Source organism: Tamandua tetradactyla, chromosome 26, assembly GCF_023851605.1.
Source record: "Tamandua tetradactyla isolate mTamTet1 chromosome 26, mTamTet1.pri, whole genome shotgun sequence".
Lineage (NCBI taxonomy): Eukaryota > Metazoa > Chordata > Mammalia > Pilosa > Myrmecophagidae > Tamandua > Tamandua tetradactyla.
In genome coordinates this window covers 33,982,699-34,000,362 of record NC_135352.1, presented here as the reverse complement: position 1 = coordinate 34,000,362, position 17,664 = coordinate 33,982,699, and the positions used below count along the sequence as shown (strand labels likewise).

Genomic DNA, 17,664 nt, shown 5'->3' with positions numbered 1-17,664 from the left:
TCATTCCCATAAGTTCTGCAATTGTTTTTTTTTTTTACAAGCTTTTGAGCTCTTCTTTATGGTTACCCAGTGTCTCCTTTATATTGTCTTCTCTTTTGCCATCTCTTCCCTCAACAAGTTGATTTGATTTTTGACTTGATTTAGCATGTTTGATGAAAATTCAATAGTTGTTTAAACTCTTATATCTCATTTGAATTGTTGCTCCTTTGACAGGACCATATCTTCATTTTTCCTAGTATGATTCATGGTTTGTTTTTTGTTTGCTTTGTTTTGTTTTCTGCTGTCTCAGCATCTGATTTTCTTGATTAGTTTATTCTGGAGGTCATTTTCACACTTTTACCTAGGGTTTTCTTATTGGTTGGCTTTGTGCTGTATTTATTTATTTATTTATTTATTTGGTGTTCAACTTATTCTAGACCTCTAGCATAACTTCTTGTTAACTGTTCAGAGTTTTTCAAATCTTGTTTTCCTGGTACTTGCCCTGCCTAGATGCTACGCTTGTTTTTTTTTTTTTTTTTAGGATTCTATTCTCAGATTTTATCAACCCCATTCATATTTTTCTGGACAAGATGGGATCAGGTCTCAGGAGAGGGGTGTAAGCCATATCAAATTTCTCTGGGGATGTGATCCAACAAGTTCTTAGAGATTCTTGTGAAGCCTCTAGACTCTGTGCATTTTCTTTCCTTCCCAGGTGGTACTTGTCAGTTGGTAGCTCTCCACTGGTATAAACTGAAATGCTGCCTTTAATTCTGAGTTTACCCTTTAGCTGCTATGGTCATGGGTGGAATCAGAGGCTAAGATAGAAGATAGACTTAATAATTAGCCTCTGAGGTCTGAGATCTCCATCCACTTTTCCTGGGAAAAACAAGCCATTTAGGAAATTATCTCCTTCACTTAATTTGTTAATTTGACTCTCAGAGCTATCATAAATCTTCCTTCCCCTAGAACAGCACTGGCAAATGAAAATGCTGAGGCTTTCTCTAATGAGCTACATAGAATAGTTTATAAAAAAAATCCCTTTCCAAAGCCAGTCGCCCACAAGTTTCCCTGCCAAGAGCTATAGTTAGTACCTCACACTATAGGCTTTGGGCACCATCTTTTCCAGTACTCTGAGCTGAGTCAACTCCAAAAGTCTTTGTGGTTTTTTTTGTTTTTTTTTTTCCCACCAGCCCTACCTCATGTTTTATCAAAAGAAACCTCAGGATTTCTTCCCTCCTTCCTCTGTTTATCTTTGCTTGGAGCTGTATTCAGCTGACCAAATTTTTAATTAAAAGCACAACTGGAGCTTGACTGTGCTGCCTTCCTTTACTTCCAGCAGAGACCTTTCCTTTTTCCCACTGGAAAGTGCTCCTGACTGAGCCTGATGTGCCAGTGGGGGAGAATTGCCAGCCTTCAGATTTGGGGGGGGGGGTTCTTAGTTCTGTGGTGTGTTCTCGGCCCTTCCACCTGTTCCAGACCAGTGGACATATGTATTTAGTCACAGATGTCCCTCAACTAGGTGTTCCAGAAAATTTCTGGCTACTTACTGGTTGCTCTAGATGACAAAATACATTTCATTCCTCCCTACACTGGCATTTTGCCCCTCCTTTCCCCAGCATTTAATTTTAACAAATGAAATGTCACTTCTTTTTCTTTCATGAATTATGCTTTTGATGTTTTATTTTAAAGTTCATCACCAAGATTTTCTCCTTGTATTTGTTTTTCTGCATTTTGAATACAAGATGCATAGGTGTAGATTATTTGATATTTATCTTACTCAGTGTTCTCTGAGCTTCCTGGATCTGTGGTTTTGTTTCTAGTTTTAAAAAATTCTCAAGCATTTATATTTCAAATATTTGCTGCTGTATTCTCATCTCCTTCTGGTGTTCTAATTACACATATTTCACATGTTTAGAAATTGTTCTACAGGTCTTGGATGCAATGCTCTGGATTTTTTATTCTTTTTTTCCTCTAGTCATTTCAGTTTGGAAAGTTTTTGTTGATCTATATTCAAGCTCACTCTTTTCTCAGCAGTGTCATATCTACCTCTGAAATCATCCCAGCCATTTTTCATGTATTTTACAGTGTTTTTATTTCTAGTATTTCTTATTGATTTTTCTTAGAATTTCCATTTTATGGCTTAGATTAACCATCTGTTTTTGTGCTGGAGTCTTTAACATACTAATGATAGTTTATTTAAATTCCATGTCTGATAACACCAAAACTCTATCAAATCAAAGTCTGTTTCTTGTCTTAACCTTTGTCTCATCAAATATTTTTATTTGATTTTTGTTATATCTTGAAGGGGGTATGTTATGTTGTGATAGCTACTGAATTATAGGACTCTAGTGTGTGACATGTTAATCTGGCTAGGAATTGGACTTTACTTAATATTTGCTGTTTTTATGGGAATCAGGAGCTCAAATTCTCCTAGTGTCCTTGTTTTTATCTGCTCTATTGACTTTGGTCTTCCCCAAATAATCCTTCTTAGAGAGAGTCTGTGTCTTATAGCTCCATGATTATTAAACTGTAGCCCTGCTGGTGTGTTGTTAGGGTTTATGGAAAAGTGAATGTTCTATAATCTTGTAATAATTCTAAATTATGGATTTTTTTTGTTTTGTTTTTTTTTTACATGGGGAGGCATCAGGAATTGAACCCAGGTCTCCATCATGGTAGGTGAGAACTTTGCCGGCTTAGCCACTGTGGCCCACCCTCAGTCATTTTGGGTTGCCAATGTCTCTGGTGAACTTTACAATAGTTTTTTTTTCATAAATAGCTCCCTTGAGTTCCATTAGATAAGTTTGAAAGTCTAGAAAGTCCTGGGATGAGAGAAGCATTCTTTCCTAAGTCTCTGGGTCATGACTTTGGTAAAGTTATTGATTTTTCAATGTTTCACCTAAAGAATCATGTGAATCACCAAGTGATTTGAATCACAAATAATCTTTATTCTCTCAATTATAATGTAAATTTTGTGTCTAAGTACATAGTTTGCTAGAGAAATAGACAAAAACAGAATAAATAATTATACATTAAAGTGTTAATTTACCTAAAGCAGAAGGGATCTTATATACAACAGGGAGGGGTGTGACTTACTTAACTGTTAGCTTTGCTTATTATAATTTTTTAATTCTATTTTTCATTATGTTTATTTCAAATTTTATTCTTTAATGAATTCTTATAACTGAATGCAAAATAATCCAAGAATAAGTTTGGATTTTAATTTCCTCATAAAGAAATTATCTTTCAAACTTGCTTTGCATTTGTATAATAATCACAAAAAAATAGGCATATAAAATGTCAGCTATCTTTATGCAAAATTTTATAAGAAAGATTAAGCAATATTAGGTATTCTTAGATGCAAAATTATAAATATATTTTAAAATTATTGTTAGACATAATTGTGGATGATTAGTTTCATTTGATTTTTAAATTTGTTGTTAAATATTTATTACTTCAAAATTTTACCATTCATATTTAATCCAAGAAATGACAGAAAATAATCAAAAGAGTAATTGGACAGAATTTTGAACTGTTTGAAAATGGATTTACGCTGTTTGAATCCTTGTAGGTTACAGGGGAAATTTCTAAATTAATAAATATTGAGTTAAATGCTAATATTAGTTCAAAACAATGGCTAAGAAACAATGATCTACTAGGGAAAAGTAGATAAACCTAATGAATGAGAAGAAAGCAAATAAGTACAAGACAAAAATTAATTAGCTAGAAAATTAATGTACAATAAGGGAAATCACTGATGAAAAAGATTAATAAAATATATGGGGAAAACACATAAAAGGATTAATCAATAACAAAATGAGTGAAAATATACATGATACCAAAATCAAGAACAACAAATGGAGCACTAAGCTCTACAGACATTTCAAAAATGGTAAAAAGCATATTGAGTACAACTTTACTGCAACAAGCTTACATTTAGAAGAAATTGGTAACTACTTTTATTAAGTCACATTTTTAAAACAAAAAATAGAAATAATGATCTTCTATTTATTTTTAAAAATACATTTGACATTGAACAAAGAAATCCAAGCCCATGTAACTTAATCAGTTAGTTCCTTCATATTTAAAGAAGGAGTAACACTGATGTTATATAAACTCTTCCAGAGACTAGAAAAAAGAAGAAATATTGCACATCTTATAGTGAGTCAACATAAATTTGATTTTAAAATTTAACAAGGGTGTAAAAAAGATTTGAAATTACAGATTTATCTCTCATCCAGATCAATGCAAACATCCTGAACAAAATATTATAAAATCGTATCCATTGATATATTAAAAAATAATGGGGTTAGTTCAGTGGTAGAATTCTCACCTGCCATACGGGAGACCCAGGTTCAATTCCCGGCCCATGCACTTCTCAAACAAACAAACAAAGAAACCAACAAAAACAAGCAAACCAAAAGTTCAACAAATGGTTGAACAAATGATGCTGCAACAATGGGATAATCACATGGAAAAAGAATGAAATGGAACCCCACCATAGAGCATACAAAAATAAAAAATAAATAAATAATCTGTTATAACCAAGGGATGAAAGGAGGGCTTATCACTGTTAAATCAGTTAATTCAGTTCACCACATTAACAGAAAAAAAATGGATAAATACTAATATGATCATCTAAATAGAATTCAAGGGTGGATGAACACCTTATAATACCATTCAGCACTTACCTTGAAAAATATCTTTTAGCAAACATTAATAGGAAGTCTTCTCACTCTGATAAAGATGTTCCTGGCCCAGATATTTCCCGGTCATCAAATATCAAAGGGTTTTCATAAATTCCCAGCTTCTTATGGTCATGTGGGTGAGCCAGGCAATGATTTCTGGCCAAAAGCCTGTGAGAGAAGCATTTATAAGCTGCCCATTATTCTCCAGTCTTCTGTTCCTCACAATGGCAAACCCACCAAATTTATAGTATGATACAAAAATTCTAAAATGGACAAGGCTCCTGCTGATCTACTAAACATTTATAAATGTTTAGTAGAATAATATAACCTAGAATAATTCATATTTTCTCATCCACTCTGATTTCTGATTTTAATAAGGGTTGCATTTTGTTTATTTACATTTTAAAAATTTACTTCAAATAAACATTTCTATTGCATAAAGAAAAGACAAAAATAGAATTGTTTTATTACTCAACAAAAATGAAGAAAATTCCAGAAATATTTACAAAGAATAGAAAGTTGGAAAAATAGGACAATGAAGATATTAGCTTCATAGTGACAACTTTCTGTCCTAACTGTATAGAATCATGTTCACAGATGAATCTTTGAGGTTGTCTGTGGATTAATCAGCACAGCCTGTGATTGTGACCTCCGGTTATGTGTCATTCCACTAAAACATTGCTAGCCCCATTCAACTGAAATTTGCCTTCCAGGCATAATATTTTAAGAGATTTGTCCCATATACAGTAAACTCTTAAAATGAATAAAGACGCTATTAGGACAAAAATAGTGGAAGTGCCTCTGGAATTATGTGAATGATGTGAAAAGGAGAAAAGAAAATATCTGTAGCTCAACAAAATAAGGCTGGAGGGTTAAGAAAACTAAGAACATTAAGCATCGACATAAAGATAAGGGGAAAAGGAAGGAAAGAAAGAAGGAAGGAATGAAGGAGTAGGGAATGCACTAAGAAACAGAAATAGAAATAAAAAGCAACCATCGACAAATTCTAATATGAGGATGTTAAAAATAAAACAATTTTATCTAAACTACTAAGTGCTGAGAGATTATTAACAAATAAAATAAAAATCATTAAACTAAAGCACTCTATAATTACATGAAGAAAAATTATACTTGCACTTTTTCTTTTTTGTATGCTGTATGAGGGGGATCACATTTCATTTTTTTTCCATATAAGTATCCCATTATTGCAGCACCGTTTGTTGAATTTTTGTTCCTTTGTTTTCTTGTTTTTGGGTAGTGCATGGGCCAGGAATTGAAGCTGGGTCTCCCACATGGCAGGTAAGAATTCTACCAATGAACTACCCTTGCACCTGCACGTGGTTATTTTTTTATTTTTATTTTTTTGCATGTGCAGGCACTGGGAATTGAACCCAGATCACCAGCATCATAGACAAGAATTCTGCCACTGAGCCACCATTGCACCACCCCTACATATGTGTTTTTAAAAGAGAAAACATTTATTTATATTAAAATAACATCAGAGATTAATTACACACTTGTGATAAGCCAGGCATATTATGGTTAATCTTTTTTTCAGAAACTCGTTTCCAACAGTCAGTGAGGTATACATTGTTATCCCCATTTTATCAAGGATAAAATAGTTTCTGGAACTTAATAAAAATTAACTGCTTTCACACTAAATGAAAACCCCAGCAATCAATAGAAGAGATCAAATTCAGGCTCCAGAGTCTTCATTCTGAAATACCACACTAAAATACTTACTATTGTAAGACATTATACCAGCCAAGTACAGTCTTTTAGAAAGGATGTTGTCAGATTTTAGAATGCAGGGAGGCATGGACCTGTTGTCTTAATTTTTTTTAAATGAGAAATAATTTTACCCTTTTCATATATGATCGTGATGAGATATCCTCCAAAAAAGGGGAAAAATGTAAAACAGAATAGAATAGGACAATTGCAGGTGCCTGGTTTTCTATGGACCTCTTAAGAGTTAATGGACAACTCCAAGTCCCTTGTTTCTTATCTTGCTCCAAAGAAATTCATGCAAACTGCAAACTTCAGCTGCAAACTTCATGGGGCAAAAATGTCCCCTAAAGCCTCTAAACCTCCGAAAGCCATTGAAACTCTTCCAAACCATAAAAGCTGGTAAAATCATGGACCCAAAGTAAACTCTTAGTTGATACAAAAAGCCTGGGGTTGTCAAGATTGTTAAGCATCACCCAAAGACAAACTTTGGATACATGATGGGAATGCCAGAAGCATCAAAAGTTATCTGTTCCTAAAACAAATCTAGCCCTGGAAGCACATAGTTAATACAAACCATGTAAGTCCCTAATGTCCAAAGGTCAGTATGGAAATCTGCTCAGAGAAGACACCTGGTACTCAAAGTTTACTATGGAAACCTGCCACCAGTAAAACTTTCCTATAAAACAAGCTAACCCACTCCACTCAATGTGTGTCCCTCTATTTGGCATGTCCACATTAACTTATTTAATGTGTACTCTGTCTCTTTCTCTTTGATAAACTTTACTACTTATTCCTACCAGCCCTTTTGTTTCCCTAAATTCTTTTAGCAGTAAGATCCCCAAACCTGGAACCTGACTCAGCTGGCACTGTTGTCAGCAAGGCACTGGTTTTAATAGTATAGGAAACCTTGACCACTTCACTATTTTAAAGGCTCTGTAAAATCACAGGAAAGTATGGTGTCCAGGGCTTCGAGCAGGGACTCGCCACTGGCATTCCCTTCCTTGCGTTCCACTTTCCAGCCTGAAAGGTGAAAGAATCAATGCATAATAAAGAATGAAGACAAGAGAGCATGTAAAATCTTAATAATAGTCTGAAAGAATGACAGAAGCCAAAACAAAGTAAAAACTATGAAATATTTCAATAAAAATAATTTTTAAAAAGTATTTTTAAAGCCGTTTGGAGTATAATGCACAATATACAGAGAATTGGGCAACCAGCACTTACTTTGCTTTCCATCTTTTTTTTTGGCATGGACAGGCTCCAGGAATCCAACCTAGGTCTGCTGTCCATCTTTAATGAAACTGATCAGTGAAAGAGAAAAATTAGAGCAAATATGTGTATGATATAAATGATGCCCAAGATAAACAGAGGCATTATGAGAGAAAGGGATAATATAGGATCTTGCAAATGTTATTGATGAGTTCAATCAGAGAACATTGAAGAATATTGGAGAACAGAATTGGTTCGACAAAAACAAATATAGTTTGCCTTCCTAAAAAATAAGCAAAAAATTAATGCAAAACCTAAGTCTAGGTGCTTGTAGGGTAATGTTGGGTAATGTTGGGTAATATTCTAATATGTCAGGATTTCAAATACATTATTAGAAAAGTAGCTTAAGTGCATGTTTAATGACATCTTTAAACATACACTTTAAAATAAAACTTCTATAAGTATATGTTTAAGAAGACATTTTTGAAGTTTATATAGTATAAAATGATGTATATATACACAGAATATCATTCAAGCTAAATTCTCCCTTAACTTACTCTTCTACTGTCAAATTACCTCTGAAATTATTGCACAAAAGCCTTTAGGGCTAATTATCCTTTATAAGCAAATTATCATATGCTATTAACCCCTTTTCTAAACCTGCAATCCAAACATTTGCCTTTATTAAAACCTAGATCTCCCTAAGAATCTCAAATGAAGGACTCTGATTCTATCATGTTCCAAAACTATCTGTGGTTGCTTTCTTCTAAATCCCTATATCTGGTAACAAAAAAGTTTGTTTTCTCTTTTCGTATTCAGCAAGCACATTTGAATCTTTTTCACTCCATCCCAGTTTTTGCTTTTAAACTGAGGAACTTCTATATTCTACTGTCTTTGATAGTGTCTTTGATAGTTCTGTGATTCAACCATTCATGCCGTTTGCCATACTGTGTACACCATCAAAAGCTAACAGTGCAAAATATCTAATAAAAAAACCCATTTCCTGACCATAACATCCTATCCTTCCAAATATCTTATGAACTTACTCACATAATTTATTATTGACAACATCAAGTTAATTTATAAACTGTTGATTCCTTCCTGTTTTCTAGCTCTACAGGACCTAATATTTCCTTCATTGTTCCTCATGTTGTGTGGTGCATCTTATTAATGTCTGTCTTGCTTGGATGGTATTGAAATGGAGATTTAATATATTTGGTGATATTTTGCATATATATCGAGAAGTGCCTGAATGATGCCTGGCCATTGTCTTTCTCTTTGCAGGGTTCATCAATTGTGGAATAAATAACAATTTATTATTTAGCTATATGAGTATTAAGTATCCCAATTGAAACGGTAATGATAAACTCAGTGGGAAAATGGATACTTATGGCCTAAATGGGCTTCCTTCTACTCCCAGGTGTTAAAGCTGGAATCTTACCACCTTCTTCTCTGCTCAGAAACCTATTACAATAAGCAGTTTTCAGGCATGAATAAGAAACAGATGGAGAGATGCAGGATTGGACCTGTTCTAAGAACAGTAAGTCGATTTATTTGAAATTGACTGTAAGTCAATGTATTTAAAAATTTAATAGAAGAGGAAGAAAAGGAAGCGAGCATAAACCATGAGCTCATGTCTTTTAAAACAATAATTCCTCTTACCAGCTAACAGCAAAATTGATGTCTGATTATGGCAAATTAGATAAGTTATTCCTTTTGCCTGGGAGTATTGGGACAGATAGCTGGGGAAAGTCTGGGCAGAAAGGCAAGCAAAGGAAGCTGTTTATAAATGAAAAGTAGGAAAGAAATTTCTTCTGTATATGGAAAATGTAATTCCTTCCCATATTTTTTCACATCTCTTATGTAAACTTCCAAAATGGATGTATCTAAGCCTATATATTGAAACCCAAGACCTTCCCCAATGTTTCATCACACAGCTTAGATACTTGTACTGAAGACGTCCCTACATGTCTTTGGGTTCTTGCCTGATGCAGTGAAAATGACTTGGCCCACTGATTTATCCACGAAAGAAAGTAATGTCATAACCAGTGGAGACAGGGACCTCGAGTTCTAAGACTTGCTTCCCTGAACAACTCCAAGGACTAGAACTAGGTTTCTATATATTATTTACTATGATGGCATTAAAATGGAGGTTTCTCTCTCTGAAGAGAATTGGGGAGGAACTAAGGAAAATCAGGGAGATGGCATTTATGGATTCTTCAGGAAATGAGAAAAGTTAAGGAGTGCAATTCAATTTTAGCAGTGGCAATAAAAAATGTAGGGGTGCAATCTAGTTTCCTATTTGGTTTGGTAAATGCAACTAAGATACATAGGGGTAGACATTTGGTCAGGGAGCCTTTGATCAAGGCCTGGAAATCTGTTTACTGTTCAAGTTGACCAATCCTCCCTTTTGCAGAAAGATCTGCACAGCTCTGAGTGGTTAAAAATAACGGTACCGATATTACCTCAGCTGGGTCTAGGGAACTTAATTATAGGGACTTTTACAAACATTAGCACAGTGTTCCTGTCATCAAAGATGGGAACCCTGAGACCTAGTTGTAGGGGCTCTTTAAGTATCAAGGCTAAGTTGATTGACATGACGAAACATAGTGTCTTACCTAAAACATTTGGAGCTAGTGTTTGACAAACTGAGAATATTACAGGTTTTAGAATAAACCGCAGTATGTATACTTTTTGTTAGCCCACGTTTGCATTAACGAACAACCCAAAGAACACAGAATTTATCAGCAATAAGCATTTATTTCTCCCTCACATCACAGGAAGGTGGTAGGTGTCAGCTGAAAGAGCTTACAGGTCTTTTTATTTCAGGATCCAGGCTGAAAGAACAGCGTATCTAGCCCATCTGGTTCTCTTTTCTGGAGTGGAAGTACAAAGGAGATTGAGACTGACCCAAACCGATAGTTGTATTTAACACAACTGTTCAGAGATTGGTTATGTGTCCTCTGCTCACATGGCCAGGCTCTACAACAATCCTGCAGAAATTTGCACCACTTTAAGAGGGGGAAGACAGAGTAACTACTTGTGAATGAAAATGCAATTTGTTTCATCTTGTATATTATGTAACCTTTCCTTTAGGGAGGGAGTCAGCATTGAATAAACAAATACATTTATGTCTCCATAGTGCAATATGAATACTCACTTCTAGGGGTGTAAAGAAAACTGACGATTGAACTTCTGGTACCCTAATAATTTTGGATATCTGAATTTCAGATAAGAGATTGTGAAACATTTAACATGCTAATGGCATGCAAAGTTATAGGATGAATGTGCCTATTCTATGCTTTCAACCTTTCTATAGCTTTGTATTTTAGGTATCTTTCTTGTATGTAGTTTATGATTTTTGTTTAATATTCATTCTGATCATTTTTGCCTTGTAATTGAAGATTTTATTCCACCGCATGTAATTAAACTATTGATATATTTGGTTTGTAATTTACCATCTTTACTATTTGCTTCCTTTATGTTCCACTTGTTATAATGTCCTTTCTCTTTATTTTCTCATTAATTAAATAATTATCTAATTATTTCCCTTTATAGCTTGCTAGATGCATTTTATAGTATAACTTATTTGTGACTCTAGAGGTGATGACATGATTCTTAACTTATTAAAGTCTAAAATAAATTAGGACTTTCCAAATAATGCAGAAGTCTTAAAGCATTTAAATTTTGTTTACCCTCTACTCAGCTCTCACCATTGTGACAATACTATTTTATTGTCTTTTGGTTTTACTTGAATGTCATTTCTTCCAGATCCCTAATTCTTTCTTCAGTAAAATATGTCACTAAACCTGTTTCTTTACTGAATTCTTACTCTGATTAAATTGAGTCCCTCAGCATGAAAATGTTGCTCTGTATTTCTTGAAAACCTTTATGTTCATGTGCGTGTGTATATAAAATACACTTTTCTTTTTGTACCCAACATTTATTTTTGCTTATAAAAATCATACTTCCTATAAGATTACTGAATTAACTCTGTAATGCATCCATACCCTAATTCACTGGTTCTCCAGGCCTTGTCCTTTGTTCAAAGAAATTTCTGCCTCTACTGCCACTGCCTAATCACCTGCTTTCACACAAGGTTTCGATATCAGCTGTCATATGGCTGGAAAGGGGTGGGTGAGGGCAGCTACATACACCATTAGCACCTCCCACAAGAACTCTGCAATAGTGGCGCACGCTCTCATGCCAGAAGCTTTGTAGCACATTTCGTTGGCCAGGAGTTCTGCTCTGAAGACTTCATGTTGCTTAGGTCCAAATCCAAATTCAATTATTTATTTCATAAGGGTTTTATGCCAATCAAATAAACTGGTGCTTGTAAAGTCATACAAACAGTGCCTGACCACAATAAGCATTCAATAAATACTACTGGCTAGAATCAACTCTAAAAATGTTAATTTCTTGCCAGAATATTTTGCAAGTATGAAGCAAGCAAGATCATATATAGATTCAGTGCTCACAACCTAAAGTGAACTGAAGAAATACGATGTTATTGTTCTATATTACTATTATATATTAGTAATTATATAAAATTAAAGAGAATATTTTGGTGTCAGATATATTTGAGTTCGCACTAACTAGCTATGCTTATTTTAGTAAATTATGGAATTTCTGTAACTGTTTTCTTTCTTAAAACATAGTAAACTGATGCAATTTGATTTAGTTTCCAGCTGTTAAATACTACACAGTGGGTTCGCTTTAAAACATGAACTTACTGGCTCAGGGCTTCAAAGTCTAGAAGGTTTGTTTCCTTATCTTCTGGCTGACTGGCAATCTTTGTGGCTTTGTGACTTTTCTACCATATCTCCCCCTTTTCCTTCTGGCTTTTGGATTTTGTTGACTTCCTACTTCTGGCTGCTGCCCACGGCTTCTACTTGTCCAATTTCCTTTCCCTATCAGGACTTCAGCTGCACTGGATTAAAGGTCATCGTCATTCAGTTTGAGCACACCTTAACTCTAGTAATATCTTCAAAGTTCCTGTTCACCAATGGGTTCAAACCCACAAGACCAGGTACTGGGACTTGAACAAGCCTTTTGTGGGGGACATGAGTCAATCTCCAAGGCAATTTTACTAAATGACAACTTGGTAAAATCACATGAAATATCATATATAAAACAACTAATGCAGTGTTGATACAAGGAGGCACTCAATAAATGACTACTCCTTTCCCCAAGGTGACACAAGTTCTTCAAATTTATTTTTTTTAAATAAACTGACAAAATATCTGTGTGCCAAAGATATTAATCCAATTAATTTAAAAAAAATGTGATCGACAGAGATAGGTACAAAGGTAAGCATAGTGCTTCTAGTTTTAAGAGAGGAGGGCTTTTAGAGACCACTACCATAGTTATAAAGTGCTCGTTCATCTTTTGCCTACTATGCTTACTCCATCTGGCATCTCCATCTCTCTGGAATGTGTTCTTCATGATCATTAACCATATAAAGCACACACAGTGGAGTATTTTATTTTCTTAAGAATCAGCTTAAATATAATATGCTTTTACTATTAATTTCAAAATTCTTGATAGAGCTATCTTAATTGGCAGATTTTTATCACAACTTTGATAGTGATGAAATTTTACAATATTGTAAAATATAATTTCAAAACGCAATCTAGTGTACAATACTGGTTCCTCAATTTTCATATTCCATGCACTTGAAAACCTACGTATTAATGGATGCCAGTGACTTTTTCTTATGTAGTTCATTAGATGAATGAATAGATATAGCCACACTACTAGTATTATATGCAAGGTGTTTTATTTTTTTGTATTGTCCTTTCCTTATATTTTCTGCAATTTTATAGCCATGTATTAACTGAGAAGGTGGGGTTAATTAATTATGGGTACTTGTAAATTTTCCAAAGTTATGGCAAGGATGATTAACAATATAGTGAAAGTGATATGTTTCACTTTCATATGTGCTAAGTGATTTATAATGAATAGCACAGAGAGAGAAACTTCTTTTTAATCACATTCAGTATTCATGGAACCCAACTCTTCATAATGTTTATATAATAAAAAATAATGAAGATAGCTATCACTAGTTTTGATAAAAATAATTAGATAACAAGGCACCTAAGTGGGTTACATTTTAGACTGATAAATATTTAATTTATTTTTAATTTGGTTTAAACTTTGCTTTCAATTCTGTAATTGTTTTCTGATATCTCCGATACAAGTTATACTATTAAACTTTGTTTCACCTTATTCTTAATATGGAATTAATATGATCATTGTACACTTAAAGTCAGAGCTGATCAATTAAAATTTTGAAAAATTTGGAAGGGACATACAAAGTATATATAGCTAATAATTTTATTCTCTTTTCTTCCCTAAGTCAGACATTGGTTAGCATTTATCTTTACCCATGACATATAAATATCAGAGGTAGAAACTCATACATTTAAAAATTTAGATTTATTTAAATGTGTATTCTGTGATAAAAGTGATCCATTTCTGTTAGTACTGGAAAATACTGTTGAAGAGGGAGGGAGTTAAGGAATGAATGTATGGTAGCATTAGGGTGTGATCATGAAATGTTCCAACATATTTATCAACAATTTCAGCCATTCTAAGGAAGAAAAGATGTTCTATTAACTTCCAGAAGGTGGTAGCATCTATTTTGGTTTATTCCTAAAAGGTAAGTTGTTCACATTCAATTGATAAAGTCCACTGCCCTTTATCTACCTAACTCCCATATCAGCCAGATGATTTTTTTTAGCTAAAATCCTAAATATATAAATGTATCCTTATACATACATACATATATATAATCCTAAGGAGATAGATAGATAGATAGATAGATGGATAGATAGATGGATAGATAGATGGATAGATAGATAGATAGATAGATAGATAGATAGATAGATAGATAGATAGATAGATGATAGATATACTAGGAAAAAATGTGGGCAGTTTTTTTTTCTTCCACAAAGCTAAATTACCATATAGACACAATGAATGTGACAAATGCATACAACCGAGTAAAGTCAATCAAGACAAGGTTTTGTGATCTGTCAAGAAAGGATTTGTCAAGTGAGAGATTTGTCAGGAATGGGTTAATGCCCTTGTCTCTGCATTGCTTGGATCACCCCTAGGTATATGCTGATGTAGTAGTTCAATACAATCTACCCATGAAATTTTCACCACAGGTTTGAAAGGTGGAGCACCCCATTCCTTTCTATTCAGTATGAAATGAGTTTGCCAATTGTAGCTGATGAAAATATTCTCCTTCTTTCCCATGTGCCAGGATACATATCATATTTCTGAAGTCATGAAAATATAAATTGGAATGAGAAAGAAAACAATGCAATAGCACAGCAGGCTTTGTGCAGGTAAACTTTCTCTAGTCATGAATTAAATTCTCCCAGTAATCAAGATACTTTGAAGATGTAAATAATTCACTTATGAATATAGCATTAAATCATGAGCCACTACAGAACTATGTTCTAATCTGTAAAGGCACTAACTAGTGTCTAAAATTGTTCACAGATAGACTGTTTTGAATGCATCTTATTTTCTTAAATAAAGAAAATAACAAGCAAAAAAATGTTGTTCTGTAGCTATGATAAATCATTATAACAATTTTAGAAGTATCCAGCTCATTTTTCGTTTATTAACAAAATCAAAACACCATTATGTCCACCTCTTTTACATGTCACTTTTTCTTTGCTCCTCTTTTCTTTTCAGAAGGAATTGATTTTTAATATACTGAATCATTTTCCTAGCAGTGTTTCAGATATGTGAGCCAATGCGATTCTCGATAGGGGGCTAAATTAAAGAGGTTATTGCTTAAAAGATTATCATGACCAGTCAAGGCAGTTTTAGCCTCAAGTACATTTTTGCAGGTCATTGGTTCCTATCTAAAGTAATCTTTCTCAAGTTCAATTCTGGGCAGCCAAGAGAGAAGAGCTATGCGAGTATCTCTTTTCTCATTTATAATCAGACCTTAATTGATCTCTGTAGATTTCCTAATTGCAGAGGTTACTTCAGATAGGTCATCTGGTTCCTCCTCTGTGGGATCTCACAGCCGTAATCAGCACTTTAGGTGTCACACTGAGGCCGTGGAAACCCCCTTCTATGCGCATAACAAATGGGAGAATTATTATAGTTCTCCATCAAATAATATCTTTGGCTTTGAGTGCCAAGGAAGCTATAAAAGAAGCTGGTATGAAATTTAAAAATTGAATACAACAGTTTTGTGAACAGAGAGAAAACATCATATTTTGATAACTACACACTATTTATATTTCCTTATACATTTGAAATATGTTTGTGATCTCTTTTGGAATGAGGGGTTTATATTATTCAATAGAATGGATTCACCATGATCCTAAATATTTTTAGGTTATTTAAGTAGGATGAAGAGAAATCTGATGAGACTAATGGCAGACAAATTATTTTGATTAGTTCGTGTCACTTTGTATACTTTTTAATTTTTTTTCTCTATCAAATAGTTATTTCATGATTGCCATGTTCTATAAAATATGGTAAAATAGGCTTCATTTATCCTAACTAAATTATTCATTAATAGTAATTATTATTTTTATTGCTCTTTAGCTAATCTTTTCACGGTTATCAAATGCTTGGAAAGAATCCCACCCTCTCATATTTGCATTCCTAATGTAGTTACGTACATAACTGTTTCTAAAAGTAAAGAAATAACTGATATTTGAAGTTTGCCATTTTATTTATTCACAGATTCTTTTATTCTACTTATTTTCAGAAGAACATAGTAGGTCCCAGTCCCAAATAAAATTGGAGCTTATTTCTCCATATTTCAATCACTTTCATTGTTATTAAATGCAAGCACTTCAGATCATTAAGTTTTACTGCAATCTACTGAAGCCCTTTTAATAGTGGTGTCAAAATTTTGGAAGGCAAGCTTATAAGCGTATTCTATTTTGGTTCCACTACTGCTATTAACTGAATTGTTCTGAAAAGAATGTTCTCCATAGGAAATAATTAGCTACTATAGTTCTATAATAATGTCTAAATCTCCCAGATATTTCTATTTTATATATTACATATTACCTTGCAATCATAAATGAGAATAAATTGTTTATAAAATGACAATTACTCCTCAGTCAGAATAAGTACCACGAGGTCCATACTATTCTGTCAAATATATCAATGGAATAATTTCTGACTACCAGAAATTACTTCATACACCAGGCATAATTTTGTTAGGGACTGCACAGGCATATACCCCTGCATCAGCACGTTCTAAGAAAAACAATTTTTTGAATAAAATATTTGAGACATTAGGGAAGAATATATACATAAATTATTTGGATTTCTTTCACATAGGAGATCTGCCTCTCTCCCCCAATTATTTATTTATTTATTTATATCGGTATTACTTCATAGATATATATTTTACACTTTGAGCTATAATACGAACCTATTTTATTTATTTTGTTACTCAAAATGTTCTAACATTGGCCATTGGAACTTTTTCATTTGGCTCGTGTGCCCCTATGGCATGCCCCCATCAATATGACTTTTTGTTTATATTTTCCCTTAATTACTTCCTTAATATCTTAAATTGCAGATGCTCCAGGTTCATTCATATTCATTTTAGAACCATACATTTCATCAAGAAACCCTCTTTCTCATAATGGAAAACAACATTAGAAATGAGTATCTGAGTACTAGATATATTTGTTGTTACTAGGGGTTGATGCTTTTAGGCTGTCAGCTGACAGAGCAAAGATGTTTATACCTGGATGTTTGCCCTATATATACACATATCCATAAATATTTCTAAATAACCATCTGTTCATGTATTAAGCTAATCATGAGTTAATACTGATGCCTTCAACTTTAATCCATTAACACAGGGCTCATTCTTGTCTCTTCCCTTTGCTTATCTGTATTTCCCACTCCAACAGCGAGACACTTGGCTTCCAACATCTGTTCTCCACTTACTTAATTGTTCAATTCCAGTCTATATGTATAGTATTATCAAAATTGTCAGTCCACATATCCATGATATACAGTTTTCTCAGCTAGAGTACGATGTCTGTGCACAGTTTTTTTG

The 17,664-nt window shown here is 33.6% G+C and overlaps 1 long non-coding RNA gene across 5 annotated transcripts in view; it reads left to right on the top strand.

Moving 5' to 3' along the window:
• The window catches only part of LOC143669743 (uncharacterized), a 135,630-nt gene extending 125,011 nt beyond the window's left edge, over positions 1–10,619 (top strand). For all 5 annotated transcript variants that reach the window (XR_013169031.1, XR_013169032.1, XR_013169029.1 and 2 more), the window contains 2 exons: positions 9,022–9,141; positions 10,431–10,619. This is a non-coding gene — a long non-coding RNA (uncharacterized LOC143669743). The remainder of the gene's footprint in view (positions 1–9,021; positions 9,142–10,430) is intronic.
• Positions 10,620–17,664: the final 7,045 nt, after the last annotated feature.